Source organism: Engystomops pustulosus, chromosome 11 (genome assembly GCF_040894005.1).
Source record: "Engystomops pustulosus chromosome 11, aEngPut4.maternal, whole genome shotgun sequence".
NCBI lineage: Eukaryota > Metazoa > Chordata > Amphibia > Anura > Leptodactylidae > Engystomops > Engystomops pustulosus.
This window is the reverse complement of record NC_092421.1, coordinates 17,411,028-17,434,967: the sequence shown is the minus strand read 5'-3', so window position 1 is coordinate 17,434,967 and position 23,940 is coordinate 17,411,028. Positions and strand designations below refer to the sequence as shown.

At 44.4% G+C, this 23,940-nt stretch overlaps 1 long non-coding RNA gene across 2 annotated transcripts in view; it reads left to right on the top strand.

Moving 5' to 3' along the window:
- The window catches only part of LOC140106608 (uncharacterized), a 136,462-nt gene that overhangs the window by 27,203 nt on the left and 85,319 nt on the right, over window positions 1-23,940 (top strand). Inside the window, exons 1-2 of one of the 2 annotated variants that reach the window (XR_011850820.1) lie at window positions 608-678; window positions 23,507-23,608. This is a non-coding gene — a long non-coding RNA (uncharacterized lncRNA). Of the gene's footprint in view, window positions 1-607; window positions 679-23,506; window positions 23,609-23,940 lie in introns of those variants that run through there. The other variant, XR_011850819.1, reaches the window with a different exon arrangement.

Sequence of the window (23,940 nt, the reverse complement as noted above, 5' to 3'; positions counted from 1 at the left end):
TAAGCACATTAAAAAAATAAACTTAATTCTCACTTTCCGGCGATACTCACCCCCGATTCTCGGCGGCGGCTCCCGATCCCCGGCAGCGGCTCCCGGCGGCTTCTGTCTTTTTCTTCTCTTGCCGAGAGAGTCGCCGCCGCATCATAGTGAGTGCCGGCAGGGAGATCGCATGGATGCGACTCCGCCGGTAAGAGAAGAAAGAAGACAGAAGCCGCCCATGGGGAACGAGAGAGAACGTCTGGTTCGGGATCCGGGCCCCGGAGGGTGAGTATTACATTTTATTTTTTTATTGACTCGTGTATAAGCCGAGGTCAGGTTTCTCAGCACATTTTTGTGCTGAAAAACTCGGCTTATACACGAGTATTTACGGTAGTTGGTTTTTTTTTCTCCCCTTAGCAGAAAAATGCTGTTGACATACACTGTAATGACAAATTAAAATGCTACTGTCCCTTTAATTTCCTCTGTGCGGAGAAGACCCAGGGCAGAAGATGGCCGCTGGTTACATGTCCTGCACCTGCCTGGGCAGGTCATGTGATCACCACTATGTTTGGTTGAAGTTGGTTGGTTGCAGTGCATCTAGTATGGCCAGTGTTGTGGTGATGTGGCAGTTACACGTCATTACTATGGTAACAGAGCAAGAAAACATGTTAGATCATCAACGGGAGCAGAGCATAAGAGGTAGGAGGAGTTACTGAGAACTAAAGGATCTTGGGACCTGTAGTTTACAATGGCGCCCCATCTTGGTGACAACTCCGCATACTTTAGAGAGGCCATAAAAATCTTTTAATTATATAATCAAACTATTTAATCTCCATTTTGTGACTACTGACATTGTGTTTTTGTTGCATTCATTTATTTGTAGCGTAGTGAAAATTTTTTGATTTAAACAGTAATATTGAAGACTTAATTGGACAGTTAAAGGGAACCTACTACCAAAATTCTACCTATAAAGGTAGAACGGATGGTAGGTGGATGAATGGGACGTGAAGAATAGCCCTTTTTAGAGCTTATGCTCATGTCCCGACTATCTTTTAGAAAACTTTGTAGTGCTGATATGTAAATTTTGTTAAGCGGCTACTGGGACGTAGAGAAGCCGGACATGAGACATCATGGCTACTCCACGCCCCAGTAGCTTATTTTCTCCTCCTACCATTTCATCTTCGGCGCGTAGCTGCGTGCCCTCATCCGAGTACTTGGCTTTCTGCAGTGTTCTGTGCATGCGCAGTAGCTCCGGCCTCAGAACGCCAGGTACACGGACGAGGACGCGCAGCTATGAGGAGAAGATTAAACGGTAGGAGGAGAAAATAGGCTACTGGGGCGTGGAGTAGCCGTGACGTGTAGCCTCATGTCTGGCTGCTCCACCCCCCAGTAGCCGCTTAAGAAAATTTACATATCAGCGCTACAAAGTTTTCTAAAAGATAACCTGGACGGGAGGATAAGCTCTAAAAAGGACTATCCTCACGTCCCATTCATCCACCTACCACCCGTTCTACCTTTATAGGTAGAATCGTGGTGGTAGGTTCCCTTTAAAGGATATTAGGCAATAACTCAGTGTCATCTCATCTGGCATAGTAGTGTGCTTCCTTTGATACTTGGCTAGAAAATAGCCATAGGAGAATACAAACAGCTTCTTGAAGCCTACAGTAGCGTTCTATATATTTGATTTCTGGTTGATCTGCTGGTGGCTTTAGTTTCTGCAGTGCATGTACTTGCCAATTCTGAGCAATTTGTAGTGAGACTTGCGACCGCTGTGTTCTGCGCTTAGTGGCGCACATATCCATAGCAAAGGCTGAAGTGGGAAAATTCAGTAGGGGTTGAATTTCTATTAGGCACTAACTCAGTGTCATCTCATCTGGCATAGTAGTGTGCTTCCTTTGATACTTGGCTAGAAAATAGCCATAGGAGAATACAAATAGCTTCTTGAAGCCTACAGTAGCGTTCTATATATTTGATTTCTGGTTGATCTGCTGGTGGCTGTAGTTTCTGCAGTGCATGTACTTGCCAATTCTGAGCAATTTGTAGTGAGACTTGCGACCGCTGTGTTCTGCGCTTAGTGGCGCACATATCCATAGCAAAGGCTGAAGTGGGAAAATTCAGTAGGGGTTGGATTTCTATTAGGCAATAACTCAGTGTCATCTCATCTGGCATAGTAGTGTGCTTCCTTTGATACTTGGCTAGAAAATAGCCATAGGAGAATACAAATAGCTTCTTGAAGCCTACAGTAGCGTTCTATATATTTGATTTCTGGTTGATCTGCTGGTGGCTGTAGTTTCTGCAGTGCATGTACTTGCCAATTCTGAGCAATTTGTAGTGAGACTTGCGACCGCTGTGTTCTGCGCTTAGTGGCGCACATATCCATAGCAAAGGCTGAAGTGGCAAAATTCAGTAGGGGTTGGATTTCTATTAGGCAATAACTCAGTGTCATCTCATCTGGCATAGTAGTGTGCTTCCTTTGATACTTGGCTAGAAAATAGCCATAGGAGAATACAAATAGCTTCTTGAAGCCTACAGTAGCGTTCTATATATTTGATTTCTGGTTGATCTGCTGGTGGCTGTAGTTTCTGCAGTGCATGTACTTGCCAATTCTGAGCAATTTGTAGTGAGACTTGCGACCGCTGTGTTCTGCGCTTAGTGGCGCACATATCCATAGCAAAGGCTGAAGTGGCAAAATTCAGTAGGGGTTGGATTTCTATTAGGCAATAACTCAGTGTCATCTCATCTGGCATAGTAGTGTGCTTCCTTTGATACTTGGCTAGAAAATAGCCATAGGAGAATACAAATAGCTTCTTGAAGCCTACAGTAGCGTTCTATATATTTGATTTCTGGTTGATCTGCTGGTGGCTGTAGTTTCTGCAGTGCATGTACTTGCCAATTCTGAGCAATTTGTAGTGAGACTTGCGACCGCTGTGTTCTGCGCTTAGTGGCGCACATATCCATAGCAAAGGCTGAAGTGGCAAAATTCAGTAGGGGTTGGATTTCTATTAGGCAATAACTCAGTGTCATCTCATCTGGCATAGTAGTGTGCTTCCTTTGATACTTGGCTAGAAAATAGCCATAGGAGAATACAAACAGCTTCTTGAAGCCTACAGTAGCGTTCTATATATTTGATTTCTGGTTGATCTGCTGGTGGCTTTAGTTTCTGCAGTGCATGTACTTGCCAATTCTGAGCAATTTGTAGTGAGACTTGCGACCGCTGTGTTCTGCGCTTAGTGGCGCACATATCCATAGCAAAGGCTGAAGTGGGAAAATTCAGTAGGGGTTGGATTTCTATTAGGCACTAACTCAGTGTCATCTCATCTGGCATAGTAGTGTGCTTCCTTTGATACTTGGCTAGAAAATAGCCATAGGAGAATACAAATAGCTTCTTGAAGCCTACAGTAGCGTTCTATATATTTGATTTCTGGTTGATCTGCTGGTGGCTGTAGTTTCTGCAGTGCATGTACTTGCCAATTCTGAGCAATTTGTAGTGAGACTTGCGACCGCTGTGTTCTGCGCTTAGTGGCGCACATATCCATAGCAAAGGCTGAAGTGGCAAAATTCAGTAGGGGTTGGATTTCTATTAGGCAATAACTCAGTGTCATCTCATCTGGCATAGTAGTGTGCTTCCTTTGATACTTGGCTAGAAAATAGCCATAGGAGAATACAAATAGCTTCTTGAAGCCTACAGTAGCGTTCTATATATTTGATTTCTGGTTGATCTGCTGGTGGCTGTAGTTTCTGCAGTGCATGTACTTGCCAATTCTGAGCAATTTGTAGTGAGACTTGCGACCGCTGTGTTCTGCGCTTAGTGGCGCACATATCCATAGCAAAGGCTGAAGTGGCAAAATTCAGTAGGGGTTGGATTTCTATTAGGCAATAACTCAGTGTCATCTCATCTGGCATAGTAGTGTGCTTCCTTTGATACTTGGCTAGAAAATAGCCATAGCAATAGGATAGGATTGTTTGGTTCTAAAAACTCAAAAAAAAACAAAAAACACAAAAAAAAACAAAAAACACAAAAAAAAAAAAAAAAAAGTAAAAAAAAAAAAAAAGTTATAACTCTCATTTTAAAAATGTTTAACCCCAGGGCTAGGGGTAGAGGACGAGGGCGGGGACGTGGGCGTCCAACTACTGCAGGGGTCAGAGGCCGTGGTCCTGGGCGGGGTGAGACACCACCTGCTGATGAGGGAGCAGGGGAACGCCGCAGAGCTACACTCCCTAGGTTCATGTCTGAAGTTACTGGGACTCGTGGTAGAGCACTGTTGAGGCCAGAACAGTGCGAACAGGTGATGTCGTGGATTGCTGACAATGCTTCGAGCAATTTGTCCACCACCAGTCAGTCTTCCACGCAGTCCACCCATGTCACCGAAATCCCCACTCCTCCAGCTCCTGCACCTCAGCCTCCTCCCCCCCAGTCTGCCCCCTCCCAGGAAAATTTGCCATTTGAACCGGCATACTCTGAGGAACTGTTTTCTGGACCCTTCCCACAGTCACAAACCACTTGTCCGGTTGCTGCTGAGCAATTTTCCGATGCCCAGGTTTTCCACCAGTCACAGTCTGTGGGTGATGATGACCTTCTTGACGTAGTGGAAGTGTGTAAAGAGGTGTCCGACGATGAGGAGACACGGTTGTCAGACAGTGGGGAAGTTGTTGTCAGGGCAGGAAGTCCGAGGGGGGAGCAGACTGAGGGATCGGAGGATGATGAGGTGACAGACCCAAGCTGGGTTGAGAGGCCGGGTGAACACAGTGCTTCTGAGACGGAGGAGAGTCCTCGACCTGAACAGGTTGGAAGAGGCAGTGGTGGGGCCAGACGGAGAGGCAGGGCCAGAGCTGGTGCATCAGCGCCACTGTCAACTAGTGAAGCTCCCGTGGTGAGGGCTCTTGCGGCGAGGGCTAGATCTTCAGAAGTGTGGAGGTTCTTTAAGGAAACACCGGATGACCGACGGACTGTGGTGTGCAACATTTGCCAAACCAGGCTCAGCAGGGGTTCCACCACTACTAGCTTAACTACCACCAGTATGCGCAGGCATATGAATGCTAAGCACCCCACTCAGTGGCAACAAGCCCGTTCACCTCCGGCCGTGCACACCACTGCTCCTTCCCCTGTGTCAGCTGCTAGTCAGCCCCCTGCCCAGGACCCTGCCACAAAAACCCCATCGTCGCCTCCACGATCCTCCACAGCATCCACCAGCGTTCAGCTCTCCATACCCCAGACGCTGGAGCGGAAACGCAAATATAGTGCAACCCACCCGCACGCCCAAGCCCTTAATGTGCACATCTCCAGATTGCTTAGCCTGGAGATGCTGCCCTATAGGCTAGTAGAGACCGAGGCCTTTCGCAACCTCATGGCGGCGGCCGCCCCTCGGTATTCGGTCCCCAGCCGCCACTACTTTTCCCGATGTGCCGTCCCAGCCCTGCACCAGCACGTGTCAGACAACATCATCCGTGCCCTGACCAACGCCGTTTCTGACAAGGTCCACCTGACCACGGACACGTGGACGAGTGCTGCCGGGCAGGGCCACTATATATCGCTGACGGCACATTGGGTTAACTTGGTGGAGGCTGGGACCGAGTCTGACCCTGGGGCTGCTCATATACTGCCGACGCCGAGGATTGCGGGGCCTACCTCGGTCCAGGTGTTTCAGGCCTACTATGCCTCCTCCTCCTCCCACCCCTCCTCCACCTCCTCCTCCGAACTACCATCCGTGGGCACGGCGCCATCAGTCGGTAGCTCTAGGCACAGCAGCAGTGCAGTCGCTAAGCGACAGCAGGCGGTGCTCAAACTGCTGAGCCTAGGCGACAAAAGGCACACCGCCCAAGAGCTATTACAGGGCATCACGGCGCAGACTGATCTGTGGCTGGCACCGCTGAACCTCAAGCCGGGAATGGTTGTGTGTGACAACGGCCGTAACCTGGTGGCGGCTCTGCAACTCGGCAGACTGACACATGTGCCATGCCTGGCCCATGTGTTAAATCTGATAGTGCAGCGTTTCCTCAAGACATACCCCAATCTGTCTGATTTGCTCACGAAGGTGCGCCGCATCTGTGCGCATTTCAGGAAGTCCAGCCCAGATGCTGCCACTCTCAGGGCAGCGCAGCGCCGCCTCCAACTGCCCGCTCACCGACTGTTGTGCGACGTGCCCACGAGGTGGAATTCAACACTGACCATGTTATCCAGAGTTTACCAGCAGCGCAGAGCGATTGTAGACTGCCAGATGTCAACTTCCACCAGAACTGGTAGTCAGGTCAGTCAGCTTCCTCAAGTCTACAATGAGGAGTGGACGTGGATGTCTGATATCTGTCAGGTGCTGAGTAACTTTGAGGAGTCAACACAGATGGTCAGTGGCGATGCCGCCATCATCAGCCTCACCATCCCGCTGCTTGGCCTGTTGAAAAACTCTCTGGTCAGCATGAAGTCGGAAGCTTTGCGCTCGTCACAAGAGACGGGGGAAGAATATTCCCTTGTTGATAGCCAAAGCACCCTGAGGTCTGTTTCTCAGCGCATATCGGAGGAGGTGGAGGTGGAGGAGGATGAGGAGGAAGAGGAGGAGAATGTTGGCGAGACACAAGAGGGGACCATTGTTGAGTCCTTCACTGTTCAGCGTGTATGGGCAGAAGAAGAGGAGTTGGAGGAGTTGGAGGAGGAGGAAATGGACAGTCAGGCCAGTGAGGGGAGTGAATTCTTACGCGTTGGTACTCTGGCGCATATGGCAGATTTCATGCTAGGCTGCCTATCCCGTGACCCTCGCGTTCAAAGAATTTATTCCAGCACCGATTACTGGGTGTTCACTCTCCTGGACCCACGGTACAAGCAAAATCTTGCCACTCTCATCCCTGCAGAGGAAAGGAGTGTGAGAATGCATGAATACCAGCAGGCCCTGGTGCACAAGCTGAAACAGTATTTCCCTTCTGACAGCGCTAGCGGCAGAGTGCGTAGTTCTGCGGGACAAGTAGCGAGGGAGAGTAGGCGAGCAGGCAGCTTGTCCAGCACTGGCAAGGGTACGCTTTACAAGGCTTTTGCCAGCTTTATGTCACCCCAGCAAGACACTGTCACCTGTCCCCAGTCTCGGCAGAGTAGGGCTGATCTTTACAGAAAGATGGTGAGGGAGTACGTAGCTGACCATACCATCGTCCTAAATGATCACACAGCTCCCTACAACTACTGGGTTTCAAAGCTGGACATGTGGCACGAACTGGCGCTGTACGCCTTGGAGGTTCTTGCCTGCCCTGCCGCTAGCGTCTTGTCCGAGCGGGTTTTCAGTGCAGCTGGTGGCATCATCACCGATAAGCGTACACGCCTGTCGACTGACAGCGCTGACAGGCTGACGCTTATTAAAATGAATAAAGGCTGGATTTCTCAGAATTTCCAATCTCCACCAGGTGAAGGAAGCTCAACCTGAATAATTGATCCACTCCTCCTCCTCCTCCTCATTTTCCTCCTTCTCCTCCTCTTTGTACAGTAAAGCAGAGGAAAATGGCTATTTTTTGACAGGGCCCACTGGCTCTTGCTATACTTCATGCATTTAATTTTTCTGGAGGGCCACCTACCCGGTCCTCTGTTTGAAACAATTTTTGTGAGTGCCACATACAGGCACTCAATCTATTCCATTTTTCTGGAGGGCCACCTACCTGCTCCTCTGGTTTGAACAATTTTTGGGACTGCCACATACAGGCACTCAATCTATTCCATTTTACTGCAGGGCCACCTACCTGCTCCTCTGGTTTGAACAATTTTTGGGACTGCCACATACAGGCACTCAATCTATTCCATTTTACTGGAGGGCCACCTACCTGCTCCTCTGGTTTGAACAATTTTTGGGACTGCCACATACAGGCACTCAATCTATTCCATTTTACTGGAGGGCCACCTACCTGCTCCTCTGGTTTGAAGAATTTTTGGGACTGCCACATACAGGCACTCAATCTATTCCATTTTACTGGAGGGCCACCTACCTGCTCCTCTGGTTTGAAGAATTTTTGGGACTGCCACATACAGGCACTCAATCTATTCCATTTTACTGGAGGGCCACCTACCTGCTCCTCTGGTTTGAAGAATTTTTGGGACTGCCACATACAGGCACTCAATCTATTCCATTTTACTGGAGGGCCACCTACCTGCTCCTCTGGTTTGAAAAATGTTTGGGACTGCCACATACAGGCACTATCCAAATTAAATTGTCTCCATAGCAGCCTCCACACGTTGTCTCCATTGCTACCTCCAAAAGTCGTCCATATAGCTGCCTCCATACATCGTCCCTTTATCAAACGAGGTGTGTCAGGCAGAAATTTGGGTTGTTTTCATGGATTCCACATCAAAGTTGTTAACTTTGTCGCCACCCTGCTGTGTTATCCACAAAATATACTGGCAAACTTTTACCATTTAGGGATATTATTTCAGCGCTTCTTGCGCATCTGTTTACATTCCCCTCACCCGGCATATCCTAAACTTATAAGAACGCTACTACACTTGATCTTATACAAAAGGTTCTTAGAAGTGCTGTTTGGGGAGTAGCCTAGAGACAGGGGCTTGGATTGGCGAAAGCTCGCCTGGCAGCGGAACGCCAGCTCCATGCGCATCATGCGCTTCTTGCGCATCTGTTTACATTCCCCTAACCCGCCATATCCTAAACTTATAAGAACGCTACTACACTTAACTTGGTGCAGGCTGGGACCGAGTCTGACCCTGGGGCTGGTCATATACTGCCGACGCAGAGAATTGCGGGGCCTACCTCGGTCCAGGTCTCAAAGGCCTACTATACCTCCTCCCACCCCTCCTCCACCTCCTCCTCCTCCGAATTACCATCCGTGGGCATGGCGCCATCAGTCGGTAGCTCTAGGCACAGCAGCAGTGCCGTCGCTAAGCGACAGCAGGCGGTGCTGAAACTGCTGAGCCTAGGCGATAAAAGGCACACCGCCCAAGAGCTATTACAGGGCATTCCACATCAAAGTTGTTAACTTTGTCGCCACCCTGCTGTGTAATCCACAAAATATACTTGCAAACTTTTACCATTTAGGGATATTATTTCAGCGCTTCTTGCGCATCTGTTTACATTCCCCTCACCCGCCATATCCTAAACTTATAAGAACGCTACTACACTTGATCTTATACAAAAGTGCTGTTTGGGGAGTAGCCTAGAGACAGGGGCTTGGATTTGCGAAAGCTCGCCTGGCAGCGGAGCGCCAGCTCCATGCGCATCATGCGCTTCTTGCGCATCTGTTTACATTCCCCTCACCCGGCATATCCTAAACTTATAAGAACGCTACTACACTTGATCTTATACAAAAGTGCTGTTTGGGGAGTAGCCTAGAGACAGGGGCTTGGATTGGCGAAAGCTCGTCTGGCAGCGGAGCGCCAGCTCCATGCCAAGATCCAACTAACATAGTTTTAACTGCAGCACCTTTAATCTACTACTAGTTCACTGCCTCCATACATGGTCCCCTTATCAAACGAGCTGTGTCAGGCAGAATTTTGGGTTGTTTTCATGGCTTCCATGTTAACTTTGTCGCCACCCTGCTGTGTAATCCACAAAATATACTGGCAAACTTTTATCATGTACCGATATTATTTGAGCACTTCTTGCTCACCTCCTTTGGTTCCTCTCTGCCACCCATTGGTTTGAAGCCTGAGTCCATTTAGGGTATGTCGCCATGACACTCTCTAGCCTGCTGCCGCTGCCTCTGCATGCCGTCCCCTATAGTGTCAGGGTCAATTATTGCATGTTTTAGATACTATCTAGCTTCATTCTGTCACTCTGTCATGGCCATGCTGTTGCCCATAATTTTGGCATAATGGTGCGTTTAAGCAGCCTCAGAGGCATCCATGCATGCTGCCCCTGCTGTTTCCTGTCCATTTCCGTGGTGTTTCCATCCTTTTCTGAGGTTCCCAGGTGTTTGGCCAAGCTTCCCTGTGCAGAGCCTTGGTCCCCTTGAAAAATGCTCGAGTCTCCCATTGACTTCAATGGGGTTCGTTATTCGAGACGAGCACTCGAGCATCGGGAAAAGTTCGTCTCGAATAACGAGTACCCGAGCATTTTAGTGTTCGCTCATCTCTAATAATAGGGCTATAAAATGTGATCAATTTGAATGAAATTCCATGCAAGCATGTCTTAACTAGAAGTTTAACCTAAAGAATTGGAAGGATCTAAGTAATCTAATAGGAAATAAGATTTTATGATGCTGGGCATTTTTAAAAACCACTATATCGTATATACTTGTGTATAAGCCAAGTTTTTCAGCACAAAAACATGAGTCACTAAAAAAAAAAAAATCAACTTACATACACGCCCTCCAGCGCCCCTGATGCTCAGCGTGGCTGCCTGATGTCGGCGCGGATCCTCTTCTGTCTTCCCCGGGGCTCCTCTTCTTTCTTCGGTCTTCTGTAACAGCCGGCAGAGACGCGGCCGTGTTATATGCCGGCCGGCACATACTTTTATGTCATCAGCCGCATCACAGTATGCACTGTCCGGCAGATCACATGGCAGCGTCTCTGCCGGCTGTTACAGAAGACTGAAGAAAGAAGAGGTACGGGAGCCGTGCTGAGCATTGGGGGTGCCGGAGTGTCAGTATGTAAATGTATTTTTTAAGTGCCTGGCTGGCAGGCTGTGTACTACAGGGGGCTGGCTGGCTGTATACTACAGGGGGCTGGCAGGCTCGCTGGCTGTATACTACAGGGGGCTGGCAGGCTCGCTGGCTGTATACTACAGGGGGCTGGCAGGCTGGCTGTATACTACAGGGGGCTGGCAGGCTGGCTGTATACTACAGGGGGCTGGCAGGCTGGCTGTATACTACAGGGGGCTGGCAGGCTGGCTGTATACTACAGGGGGCTGGCAGGCTGGCTGTATACTACAGGGGGCTGGCAGGCTGGCTGTATACTACATAGGGCTGGCAGGCTGGCTGTATACTACATAGGGCTGGCAGGCTGGCTGTATACTACAGGGGGCTGGCAGGCTGGCTGTATACTACAGGGGGCTGGCTGGCTGTATACTACAGGGGGCTGGCAGGCTGGCTGGCTGTATACTACAGGGGGCTGGCTGGCTGTATACTACAGGGGGCTGGCAGGCTGGCTGGCTGTATACTACAGGGGGCTGGCAGGCTGGCTGGCTGTATACTACAGGGGGCTGGCTGGCTGTATACTACAGGGGGCTGGCAGGCTGGCTGGCTGTATACTACAGGGGGCTGGCTGGCTGTATACTACAGGGGGCTGGCAGGCTCGCTGGCTGTATACTACAGGGGGCTGGCTGGCTGTATACTACAGGGGGCTGGCAGGCTGGCTGTATACTACAGGGGGCTGGCTGGCTGTATACTACAGGGGGCTGGCAGGCTCGCTGGCTGTATACTACAGGGGGCTGGCAGGCTCGCTGGCTGTATACTACAGGGGGCTGGCAGGCTGGCTGGCTGTATACAGTTAAATAAAGGAATGACACAATCGTTTTAAATACTAAGAAGTATATGGCTGGGGAAACGGGAACAAGCAGATTTCCACTGTGGCAATACAATACATACTATATTAATTCATGTTGCCAAATCCTGTGGTTTGGCTCCCCAAAATGGCAAGAACCAGCTGTTTTCTTCTTCTTTCTGTCAGAATTACTTTAGTATTTAACTGTATTAACACCTCCCAGGCTACTTTTCATGTGTTGAGGGAGTGGGCACACCTATTTTACAGGTTTACTAAAATAAATGTTATAAACAGACATGTTAAACCTTATAGGACTCAGCCCTTTTTAATTTTTTTTGTTTGTTTTTTACTCTCGATTGTTCCAAAAGATGAATATGGGCTTGTTATCTGCGGTATAAATTCTATGTTTTAGTTGCACCATTTAATATTCCATGCAATGTACCGTTAAGCTGGAAAAAAAATTGAGTTGAGTTGAAATTGACAAAAAACACATTTGCAACGTTTCCTTCTGGGCTTTGTTTTTACGGCTTTCATTCTGTGCTCCAAATGACAATTCCCATTTATTCCTTGGGTCAGTATAATCACAGGGTTTAGTTAGATTTTATAAAATTGAAATCTTTTGTACAAAGAAAATATTTTGCAATTTTGCTAAATTCTGATGCTAATAACTTTTAAGCACTTTGGTTTATGGACCTGTATAAGGTGTCACTTTTTGCGGGATACACTGAAGTTTTATTTTTTAACACTTTGCAACCTATATGATGGTGATCATTTTTTATTCAAAGAGTCTCTCGGCAATCAGCCATCCAAGATGGTGGTGCCCGTGGGCAGCGACAGTTACAGGTGGGTGTCAGCTGTAATATACAGCCGACGTCTGTTGTGTTTGGAGAGCGCTCAGCCCCTGAGCTCCCTCCAAACACCCCCCGCAGCCCCTGGATGTATGATGTGAATTGAGTGTAACCATCCCCAATTAGTACTCACAAATAGTTTTTTTTATTTTTTAATATAATTTTAATTACAACAGTCTTTCATATAATTTGGAAAAATGACAGCAGATAAAATCTGACTGATACTGTACGTGGAAAACGACATTGATTGCACATAGTTTATCACTGCCAATTGGAAAAGACAGTTTTTACTATATTTATGTGTATGCACCTGTTACCGGTGTGAATCCTGCAATTATTTTACTGTCAAAAGACAAGCAATAAAGATTTAGCAATTACAGGAGGCAGAAAATCCTTTCACCTGCATATGTTTCATAATAATGGAGGTTCTGTGTATGGTAATAAGTTAATTTGCAATACATTTTCTTATTTTGTTTTATCCACACTGAGATGATTGTCTTGTTAGTTAATTCGTATTTAGTCGTGCGGCACTCATACAGAGTTTCAAGGGTTTGGCAGATTCACATCTTCAATGTAGCACTGTCACATCGTTCGTAAGCATATGTATTCTGCAGAGCAAGCACTCCCTTTGACTCTTACAGCATCTAGTTAGGCTGAACAGCTGTCTGTTGGTAGATTTGCTGACAATGTGTTTTTGATGCGTTCTGAACGATTAAAAATGCACTTGCATTTTATATGTATTTCAAGAGCATTTCAGCATTTATTTTAACTAGAAGGGTTTACACTGGTTTAAAGATGTTGTGTTTAAAAATGTACACATCTAGGGTTCTGTAAATTGTGAAGTTAACCCCTTGCTGCCAATGTCCTTTTTCCACCGATTTTGCGCTTCAGTTTTTTTTTTGCTCTCCTAGTTTCAAAAGCTATAACTTTTTTGTATTTTTGTATTTTCAAGCTACTATATGCAATGTAGTGGAAAAACTCAAAAACATCCCAAATGCAGTGAAATTGAGGATAAAAAATGCATTTGCGCCAAGTTCTTTTGAGCTCTGTTTTATGGCTTTCACTGCATGCTTCAAACTCCTCCTCTGCAGCAACCAACAGCAGTGAACATGGGCGATGCAATCATTAAATAACTATCGGTGCTTAGTGATGTCACTGAAGGGCGCCGATCAGTTGCCATGACAGCTGGGAGCCAGTATTCTGTATTAACCTAGGGGGGCCCTAAACCAATAGTAGAAAAAAAAAATAAAGGTTTTTAAAAATATGAAAAAAAATTTGACCTTACATAAATTTATTAGGTAATGCTATGTCTTAAAATATAAAAAATTTAATTCCAACTGTCCAAACTGAAATTGTTTGCCATTTTGCTTCTCATAAAAATTTCAATTAAACGTAATGAAAAGGCGGCATATTTGTCCAAATGTACAAGTATAACCAATACTAGTACAGTATTCCGACAGCTAGATCTAACCCATGGAATATCAATAACAAAATATACTTGGTGATTCAAATTTAACTAAATCTGAACAATTACAATGCAAGTTTCAACAAGAATGCTCCACTATGGCCCGAAGTCTCCATAGGATAATACTAATATCTCATATACCCATATGGGGAAAAGGAGATCTCACTTTTTACATTCTACAACACACGAGTCTGTTGGTCGTGTAGCTCAAAGACTTGTGATACTCCGAAGCTTGGGTCAAGATGCGTACTCTCGTACCACCGTTCACAACGTATACATTGTGTACACAACGTCAAATAGAGTGCACACATTAGACACACACAAGGGAACGAGACGTGGGTAAGTCATCCGTCTGAGGTTCAAATGACAAAGTCAATGTCTCTAATAGGCCCTAGATTCACAAATCCTCTACAGCAACCCAGAAGCCTCAACTCGGAGCTGTGGCGCTAAATAGCCTCAACCCTGTCTAGAACCTGACCTTATAAACACCGATCCTGCTAGTGGCTTAGCATTATTGTTAGTATAATATAATAGGTATCTCTGATTGTACTGAGACACAGAATAAAGGAGATGTGTCTTCTGGACCACACAGTGAAATTTATAAAAACAAAGCCCATCTAAAAAAAAAGCTCAACTGTGTGTTTATACCAATCTACCTTCTATCCTTGTGAGAGTCATCTTTAAGTGTCATAACATATTTACCAGGTTAGATATTTGAATAATGAGCTACTACTGACTATATTGTGTGTATAATCTTTCAAAGTTGACCTTTCCTTTAAGTCTATCTTGAAGAGTATCCCTTCTACCTGAAATACAGATAACATCCTGTGCCAATGAAAGTATACTGTCCTGTTTCACATAAATACTTTATAAATGTCAGTTTCCCAAGATTGCTCAGTGGAATGAAGCAAAAAGATTGATGCTTTAATTAAAAAGGTGACAGATTAATTTATTAATACTTAAAGAAATCCATGGTAATGCAAACAGCAGTTAGCTATGCAATATCCTGTCTCAGCAAAATAACAAGTAGACATCACAACACATATGGACCCGCTGCTGATTCACTGATGGCAGAGAGACCCGCAGATATATTTATATAGCGCCTTCATATTCCACAGAGCTTTACAGATTTTGATTTAAACTTCTTATTTTTTCATGAAAAGTGGGTATCCGTGTGGTAAGAACCAATGAGTGAAGCTTTACCATAGAACCTTGCTGCAGAAATCTTTGGGTTTTTCATATTCTGCTTTGCATGTTGTTTTAAGAATGGAGAACCTTTCTCTTGGCAACCCTTCCAACTAGTCATAGTAGCTTAAAATAATAGCTGAGGCCTGTAGAGTCTGAGATGTAGCTCATGTTTTTTGCAGTATGTATGAACATTGCAATCTATTGTCTCGGGCTGATAATCACACGGTGAGTGTTTCACAAACCAAGCATGTTCATATGAATAATTCATTATCTGGTGAAAGGGCCTGAAAACATACATTTTTCCTAACTACTTTTTATTATAGTTCTAGATTTATATGTCTAGACTTTATCTGTATGTTCCACAGGCTGAGAACCCTGTTAGAGTAGTTTTTATTAAATTTTACTCACAAAATGGACGGGGGAGCATTAGAGTGGTGTAGCGGAAGTTGAGTGCCGCGGCCACGCCCCCTTCATTCGTGCATGACGGCTGGCGTGGCGGGAGCCCAGGCAGTGTGTGCTGAGGCCCCGAGAGTTGGGAGTATGCGGAGCAGACAGTGAAGGAAACACTGGTGACACAGAGGTCGTGAGAGGAATCGGTGGAGCCACGTGGGGAGCCGTAAATGCCGTGAGAGGGCTCCGGCTCTGGAGATATACCCCGAGGGGTTGAAGCGTCTGCTACTGGAGGTTTGTACGCCCCATGTGAGAGGTTGGAGGCCGCTTTAGAGAGTGAGGAGCGGACCTGGCGATGCTGGCTGGAACAGGTCACGTGAGTGTATTTAGTACGGGGGGGGGGGGCGGGTGCCCCCTATAATTGTGCCTTGCTATAAAGGGAAGCCTCCTCAGGAGGGGCCAATGGAGGTTACTCACGGCCCTGGGAAGGGGTTCAGGTCCTTTGCTTTGCGGTTGGTGGTGGACAAGCGAGGCAAGTGGCCTCCATGACTTTGTTAAAAATTGTTGAATGAAACCGCGTTGTATGTACATCAAGTATAAGGATAGATAAGTGGATAGATAGAGGGAATATTTGTGCTTTTACATTGCATACTCCAGAAGGTAGAATGCCTTATTGCATCAACTTGAGCAAATGGTGTGAGAAGTTCGGGTGGCTAGACCTGTGGAGACTTGGGTATCCGGGAAGCAGAATATATTCCTGCCATTCTAAGACATACACAAACTTTTCCAGAATCGATCTAGCATTGGGGAATGTACCAACATATTCAGGATTTGAAATACGTGACCTCGGGGCTTTTCAGATCACACAAGAGCAGCATAGGTGGAAAATAAATAGTTTTTGGTTAAATAAGATCGATTGCCACACTAGTATAGAAGTAGAATTAAAAGATAGGTTTGAGGTGAGCCATGGATATATGGGTCAGGTGGAGCATTGGAATAGTGGTAAAAGAGCCCTGAGGGAAAAATATGTTAAAGAAGTTGCGGCGATTAAAAATAAATTTCGTCAAAGGGGAGAAAGCTAGAAGAGGGAAGAGGGGGAAAAAAAGGAAAGTGAGTACCTGGATCTTGCCACAGAGGAGCGAAAAGAAACATGGGAGAAAGCAATTGAGGAGTATGAAACGCACATTGGGCAAAAAGTCTACAGCTTATCCTTGGTGTGTAGGAGCAAGTGGTATATAGAAGGAGAAAAGCCTAGTATGCTTCTAGCGAGGTTAATAAAGGAGAAGGGTACAAATCAAACAATTGCTGCTATTATAAATAAACATGGGAGACTGATAAATAGGGAAGGTGAAATCTTTGAGTTTTTTCAGGTGTATATTAGGGACGCCTCAGAATGGGTAGGATCAAAAGAAGAGATTAGATCATTCCTGGAAGGGGTGGAATTGGGGGTATTAAATGAAGATGGTAGAGGACTATTGGAAGCCCCTCTTTCATTACAGGAGATCAAAGAGGTCATTGGGGATCTCCCAGGGGTAAAGGAACCTGGACCTGACAGATTGCTGGGGGAGGGTATATCAAAGATATATGAGGAAGTATTGGCAAAGGAGTTATTGGGAGTGCATGAACAGGGGATAACTATTTTCATGTATGATGCTGATATGTTCATCCCCAAACATATTAAAGATAGAATGGATCCCGATGCATACAGACCTATTTCTCTATTGAATGTAGATGTCAAAATTTTGGCACAAGTTTTGGCCTGGAGACTGTGGAGCGTTATAAGAGAGGTTGTGAGTGATGATCAATGCAGTTTTTTGGAGGGTAAAACTCCTTTGTGTTATCTGAGGCGGCTATATGCATGTATGCAGGGCCGATTCTAGCATATTTGCTGCCTGAGGCGAATATTAAAATGCTGCCCCCCCCCCACTCCCTGTTAAGTAAATCCTTAAACTTTACTAACAATTAACAACCCTACAGACAGCTCCCTGACACTGTGTGACTGACTACAGGATCTGGGAGTCATTAGTGGCATCTAGTACCTTATAGATGACAATCTCTTCCATCAGGAGGACTTTATTCCGGGTTCTCCAATCCATGACGTATCGCGGCTGAGTTCACGGCCAGATATCTTCAGCTCCGTGCAGCATCTCCACCCGGCGTCCCTAAAAATACCACAGTCACTTACAGTATAAAGTCTCCTGGAAAACAACACTGCGCTCCTAAATAATATATACCCCTCACAACACAAATGACCGCACGCTACCCCACATATAACACATCCCTTCATTATATAGGGATAAAATCTATATACATATAATATACTGTATCCCATATACAGCCCCTGCAGCTAAGTAATATACTGTACCCGATATACAGCCCCCCCCAGCATAGTAATATACTGTATCCCATATACAACCCCCCAGCTTAGTGATATAGTGATATATAATATATACAGCACCCCCCAGTATAAAATGATTCTGGCCCCATATAATATATACTGAATCCCCCCCAGTATAAAATAATTATAGCCCCAAATAATATCTATAGCATCCCCCCCCAGTATAAAATAATTATAGCCCCAAATAATATCTATAGCATCACCCCCCCCCCAGTATAAAATAATTATAGCCCCAAATAATATCTATAGCATCACCCCCAGTATAAAATAATTATAGCCCCAAATAATATATATAGCGCCCCCCCAGTATAAAATAATTATAGCCCCAAATAATATCTATAGCATCACCCCCAGTATAAAATAATTATAGCCCCAAATAATATATATAGCATCACCCCCAGTATAAAATAATTATAGCCCCAAATAATATCTATAGCACCCCCCCCCCAGTATAAAATAATTATAGCCCCAAATAATATCTATAGCATCCCCCCCAGTATAAAATAATTATAGCCCCAAATAATATCTATAGCACCCCCCCCCAGTATAAAATAATTATAGCCCCAAATAATATCTATAGCATCACCCCCAGTATAAAATAATTATAGCCCCAAATAATATCTATAGCACCCCCCCCCCCAGTATAAAATAATTATAGCCCCAAATAATATCTATAGCATCACCCCCAGTATAAAATAATTATAGCTCCAAATCCCCAAATAAAATATACATAACCCCCCCGCCCCTAGTATAAATTAATTCTGGCCCCATATAATATCTATAGCATCCCCCTAGTATTAAACAATCATAGCCCCAAATAATATATATATATAGCATTCCCCCCAGTATAAAATAATTACAGTATAGCCCCAAATAATATAAATATATATTGCATCCCCCCCAGTAATAAAGAAATAATTATAGCCCCAAATAAAATAGCATTCCATGATACCTCCCCCCCCCCCCCAGTTTAAAATAATTCTGGCCCCATATGATATATATAGCCCCCCCCCCCCGCAGTATTAATTATTAGCCACAATTAATTAAATACATGAAAAATAATAAAATCCTACTCACCTGCAGGCAGCTGCTCCCTCGCCGCGGCTCCGGTGTTCACGCGGCTCTCCTGTGAGACGCGGCTCCGCACAGTGACACAGGCGCCGCGCCATGACGTCATGGCGCCTGTGTCACTGCTTAGAACGGAGCGACGCAGCTGCCGGAAAGGCGCTGCGTCGCTCCGCATATAAATCGCGCCTGTGTCTTAAAGAGACAGGCGCGATTTATTTAGCTGGTGGGCGATTCGGGCGTTAATGGACGCCCGAATCGCCCACTTTAGAGCGGCGAATTTCGCCGCTCTTTACAGGGACCCGCATTCTGCCGCCTGAAGCGAGATTTTCATCTCGCCTCATGGCAGATGCGGCCCTGCATGTATGGAGTCGCCGGTGCTGGCCCGGAATGGGGGTGGGGCTATACTTTCCGACAATGCAACCAAGGTGTTCGACCGTGTAGAATGGGAATTTCTGTGTGGGATTCGGGAAGCAGTTTATTAGAGGGGTACAATTATTATGCAAATTTCCAGGGGCCTCTGTATGCATCCGGAGAAAGAGGTCAGGTCTTGTCTTTTTGTTAGTCATAGAAGTAGTGGCAGTTATGATTTGTAGTGATGTGGGGATCAAGGGGATTAAATTGGGGATGATAGAGATGAAGACATCTTTGTATGCGGACGACATGGTAGTCTTTCTTGGTAATCCATCAGTCGCTTTGAACATGGTTAAAGACATTTTCCAAAGATTTGGGAGAATCTCGGGACTTAAAATTAACTGGGAGAAATCGGTGCTAATGCTCTTGGGGGTCGAGGGGATAGAAACAGATCTACCAGTGGAAATGATAGAGGGAGATAAATCTTTCAAATATTTGGGAATTGTAATTTCAAATTCTTAGAAAATGGATGGTGAAAGTCAAAATTTGGGCTAAATTAAAACTTTCTTATGCAGCAAGTTTTCCTTTTATTAAAATGGTCTTTTTACCTCAAGCTCTGTATTTATTTAGGAATTCACCAGTGGATATTATGGGAAAAATCTTTTGTGTAATGGATAAGATATGCGTAGACTTTTTTGGGGAGGTAAAAAGGCGCAAATTGGTAAAAGATCACTGAAATGTCCCAAAAATAAAGGTGGATTGGCCCTCCCAGACTGCCCTCTCAGAAAGGCAGGGGAGCTAGACCTGCACAATTTGTGGGCGATTTGTGTGCCAACTGCCTGAATTGCCCCCACTTGATGGGAGCCCCGTGGCACGCACCCCTGGGGTCCACCCTATAATCGGACTTGCGAAGAGGCTATATTTAATGAGGGAAAATACTTACATGCAATTGGAGCTGCTCCTCTATGGAGTGGCTAAAGAGGAGGAGTTTATTCCACATTTCTAGGACATTGTGGAGGAGGGTGGCAATGTCGTGCTGCTGAGCACCAATCCCATCTACTTGCCCACAAAGTGCTCAGCAGCGGAAGGTGTGTAAGCCCCTGTGCTCTGTGGTGTTATGTTGACCTATTTCTTGAGACTTTTTTCAGACATTTTTTTTTCCTTTTGTATGCTATCCATAATTTTCAAGGATGGCATACTGACACTTTTTAGACTATGGGGGAAATTTTCAAGACTGGATCCATTGTTTGCCAACTTTGATTTCACTCCCACCAATGAAAAATGTATCATACTTTTAGGTCCGTACTGTTGAAGAATTCTGCTGTAACCTGCATCCCTGCTCTCAGTCCCATCACACCCACTTGGTGTAGAGGTGGCATAAGAGGGGAAAAGCTGCAATTCCTGGAACATTTTCATGCCAGGAAATAGGCGTACAAAGCATGATAAATGCTCCTCTGTGTTTATTCTCAATTTCAGAAAACCTGGGATGATTGGGTATAGTCAGTTTTTTCCTTAAATGAGGCTGCTGAACCAGATGTTTTGCCATCTAAACCATCAGTTTTTTTCCACCCAAAACATTTTAAAAAAAAATCAACTGATGCCTTATGGATAGAGATGAGTGGACCCAATGTTCATATTAGGTTTGTCTGCCTGGCCCGGACATATTGCCGAATAGCCAATCCGGCAAATGGATGCCCCTAACAACTAGCCATGGCTATCATTGGCCAGAGGACCACAATCTGGCAATATAGCAGGGTCCAGAAGTTTGAACTATGGGTCCACTTATCTTTACTGATGAACCTGGGGTTAGAACTATACTATAAGTGAGTCTGTGCCAGTAAGAAGTCATCATTTTTGTTAAACTTGTATAAGGATACATAACAGCAGTTTCTTCTGCTGTCCCAATAACACAATGAATGCTGCTACAGAGACTATACCATTTGGGCAAATCCACAGCCTATGTTTCACAACTGAAAATCTTTTGAAACCATTTCTTATACACCCCATGGGTACATGTACACAAATGAAGAATGTGTTTGTGTGCGATCTCTTGATTCAAAGGATAGCCCACAAATATATGCTTTTTCTATGGGTTCACACAAGCGGTCAGTCGCCTGAGCCTTTTTCATGCCTGAGTTTGCAGCTCATGTGGGTCTTGCCTACTGTTTCAGGGACCTCGCTGTTCTCAAACCGGAGACCACAGAACTGTTTTTAGTAGCAGAGAATGTACACAGTTGTCTACAGGTAGGTAACATTATCACATTGCTACCAGTCTTAACATTTTCCTCTTTCCAGTGGGAGTTGCAAAGTAGTGCTGAAATCCAATGGTTTGCTGTGATTTTCACGGTCTCTTTTCCATTAACTTGCAAATCATCTCAAAAGTTTACTTTGCTTGCAGTCAATTCAATGTGCTGTCATTCTAGTTCTTTCCATTTTATCTCTGACCTTGGCTAATAGCAATGCTGTTAGGGCTCCATATACAGGCTTAATAATAACAATGATGACTTTTTACTGGCACACTCTCTCTTGTAACAGTATAGTTCTAACCCCAGATGGGCACTGCATAACATTACAAGATTGAAATATGGGAGAAAAAAATGGACGTGTGAGCAGAAATTTCACATAAAAAAGTAATAAATGTAGCATACCTTTTGTAACGTAATAGCAATTTGCAGCCTCTTAAGCCCTCCTGTCCTTGACCGATTTCCTCTGCATATGCAGTTCATAAAAATTTCATGATTCATTTGCATCGCCTGATTCATTTGCTTCAACAGATTTTTATGTTTCATTGATTTGAACTTATATGCTTATTAAATCCTTGATGAGACGACATTACAGGCGAAACCAAATAGAACCATGGGAGTTGTTGCAATTTTGTTGACCATGTTTAAAATATTTTATTATGCAAGGTATTAATGATTCAAGGGCTGTACAACATTACAATGATATTTTGAATGAATAAAGGAAGCATTTCATTTCTAAATACCTAAATTCCCTGAAAGGAAATCCCCGCCTGCACTTTATACTATCCAAAGTCTACATGTCACCTTAAATCCGCATAATATTTTGTTTAAATTTAGCAGGTTGGTGGAACGGGGGGTTAAAATGCGTGTATTGTAGAACAGACCACATTATCTGGTGTATGGTGATTACTAGGCCATGCTTGCTTCTCTAAGAATTCTGGGAAATTCACTCTACTTTCTTCATTGACTTAGAGTTCCCCCTTACCATCTCCCTCTCCTATGCAGACACAGGAAGTAAAACTTTTCATTCTGTAATGGTGAGCCATGGAAATGGGTCAGGAGTAGAAATAAACGAGCGCTAAAATGCTCGAGTGCTCGTTACTCTGGTCGAACTTTTCCCGATGCTCGAGTGCTCGTATCGAATAACTAGCCCCATTGAAGTCAATGGGAGACTCGAGCATTTTTCACTGAAAGAAATCATTGAAAGAACACTGAAGAAGAACACATTGCAGATGTTTTCACTGATAGAACACATTGAAAGAACACATTGCAGATGTTCCGTACATCTGCTAACTTATCGGAAGACACGCGTGTAGAACGATGTTCTTCACAATAGTATATGAAGAACAATATGTGTGAAGAACACATTGCAGATGTTTCCATACATCTGCAATGCGTTTTTCACACATAATGCTCCGCTCCTCCACCGCTCGGCACGCGTGTCTTCGGATAAGTTATCAAATGTACGGAACATCTGCAATCTGTTTTTCACTGTGTTCTTCACTTAAATGATCCTGTGTTCACTGTTTTTCTTTGTATTCTTCATTGTTCTTCACTGTCTATTCTTAAGTAAATGCTCGATCCCGAGCAGGGGAAATACTCGCTCATCTCTAGTCAGGAGTTTTTTTTTTTTTTAATCACAATTTTACTGTATGCTTTACATGCCTTCTGGTGTAAGCGCTAAGAATTCAATTCCATAATCCAATTATCTACTGATATATCTTGCTAATCAACATGGTTGTGCTTGTACAGTGGCATAGAGGTTATATTTTTCCCAATTTTTTTTTTACTTTTTTTAATTTTAGCCCTTTAATCATTTCTTATGTTTATTGCTAGTCCTAGATTCTATGGTGGTGGGGAATAATTTTGCAATGCTCTGTTTGTGAATTGTGTTGCCTCTTCTGACAATGTAGTTAGAGGTTTAGCAGTTGTGGAAATTCCAAAGCCGTTACTGCCTCAGCTGGTGTTTTATCATCCCGAAAAGGAAGGAGTTTTCAGATTTGTAGAAAATGAAGGGGATTATAGTTAACATTTTACTTTTTTATTTTACCAGCACCATGGTTATTGTTCTTGTTATAAGATATATAATATATAAAAAAATATAATATTTTATATAATATATTTTATAAAATATAATATGAATTTTTTTGCTCACATTCTGTTTGGTTCCTTTTTCAGGGTGATGCTGGTTTCCTTGTTCCAGTACATTATTAGTTGGGTCCGAAAAGGTTCACGAACAATGGCAAAATTGCAGCTGACATGTACCCCCTCCAGTTTAAGGTACATAAATATTCTAATTTTGATTTAAAAAATTAAGAACGACAATGGTTACTTTATAGCAAGAAATAGTCCTTTATTTAAGAAATGTCAAAATAAATACAGCTTTAATGTGTGATTGAAACAAAACTAAACCAGCTAGACCTAAAATCTTATTGGGTTTTGCTAAGATTTTAGAGGAAATAACTCGGTATTTGTATGTCTTTCATGTCTCCTGCTACAAAACATCTCCAAGGAAATAATGTAACAACCTTTGGATTTCGACTTCATTCAAAATACCCTAACGTTTCAGTGCACATGTAAGAGTATCCATTGTCAACAGACTATAAAACATA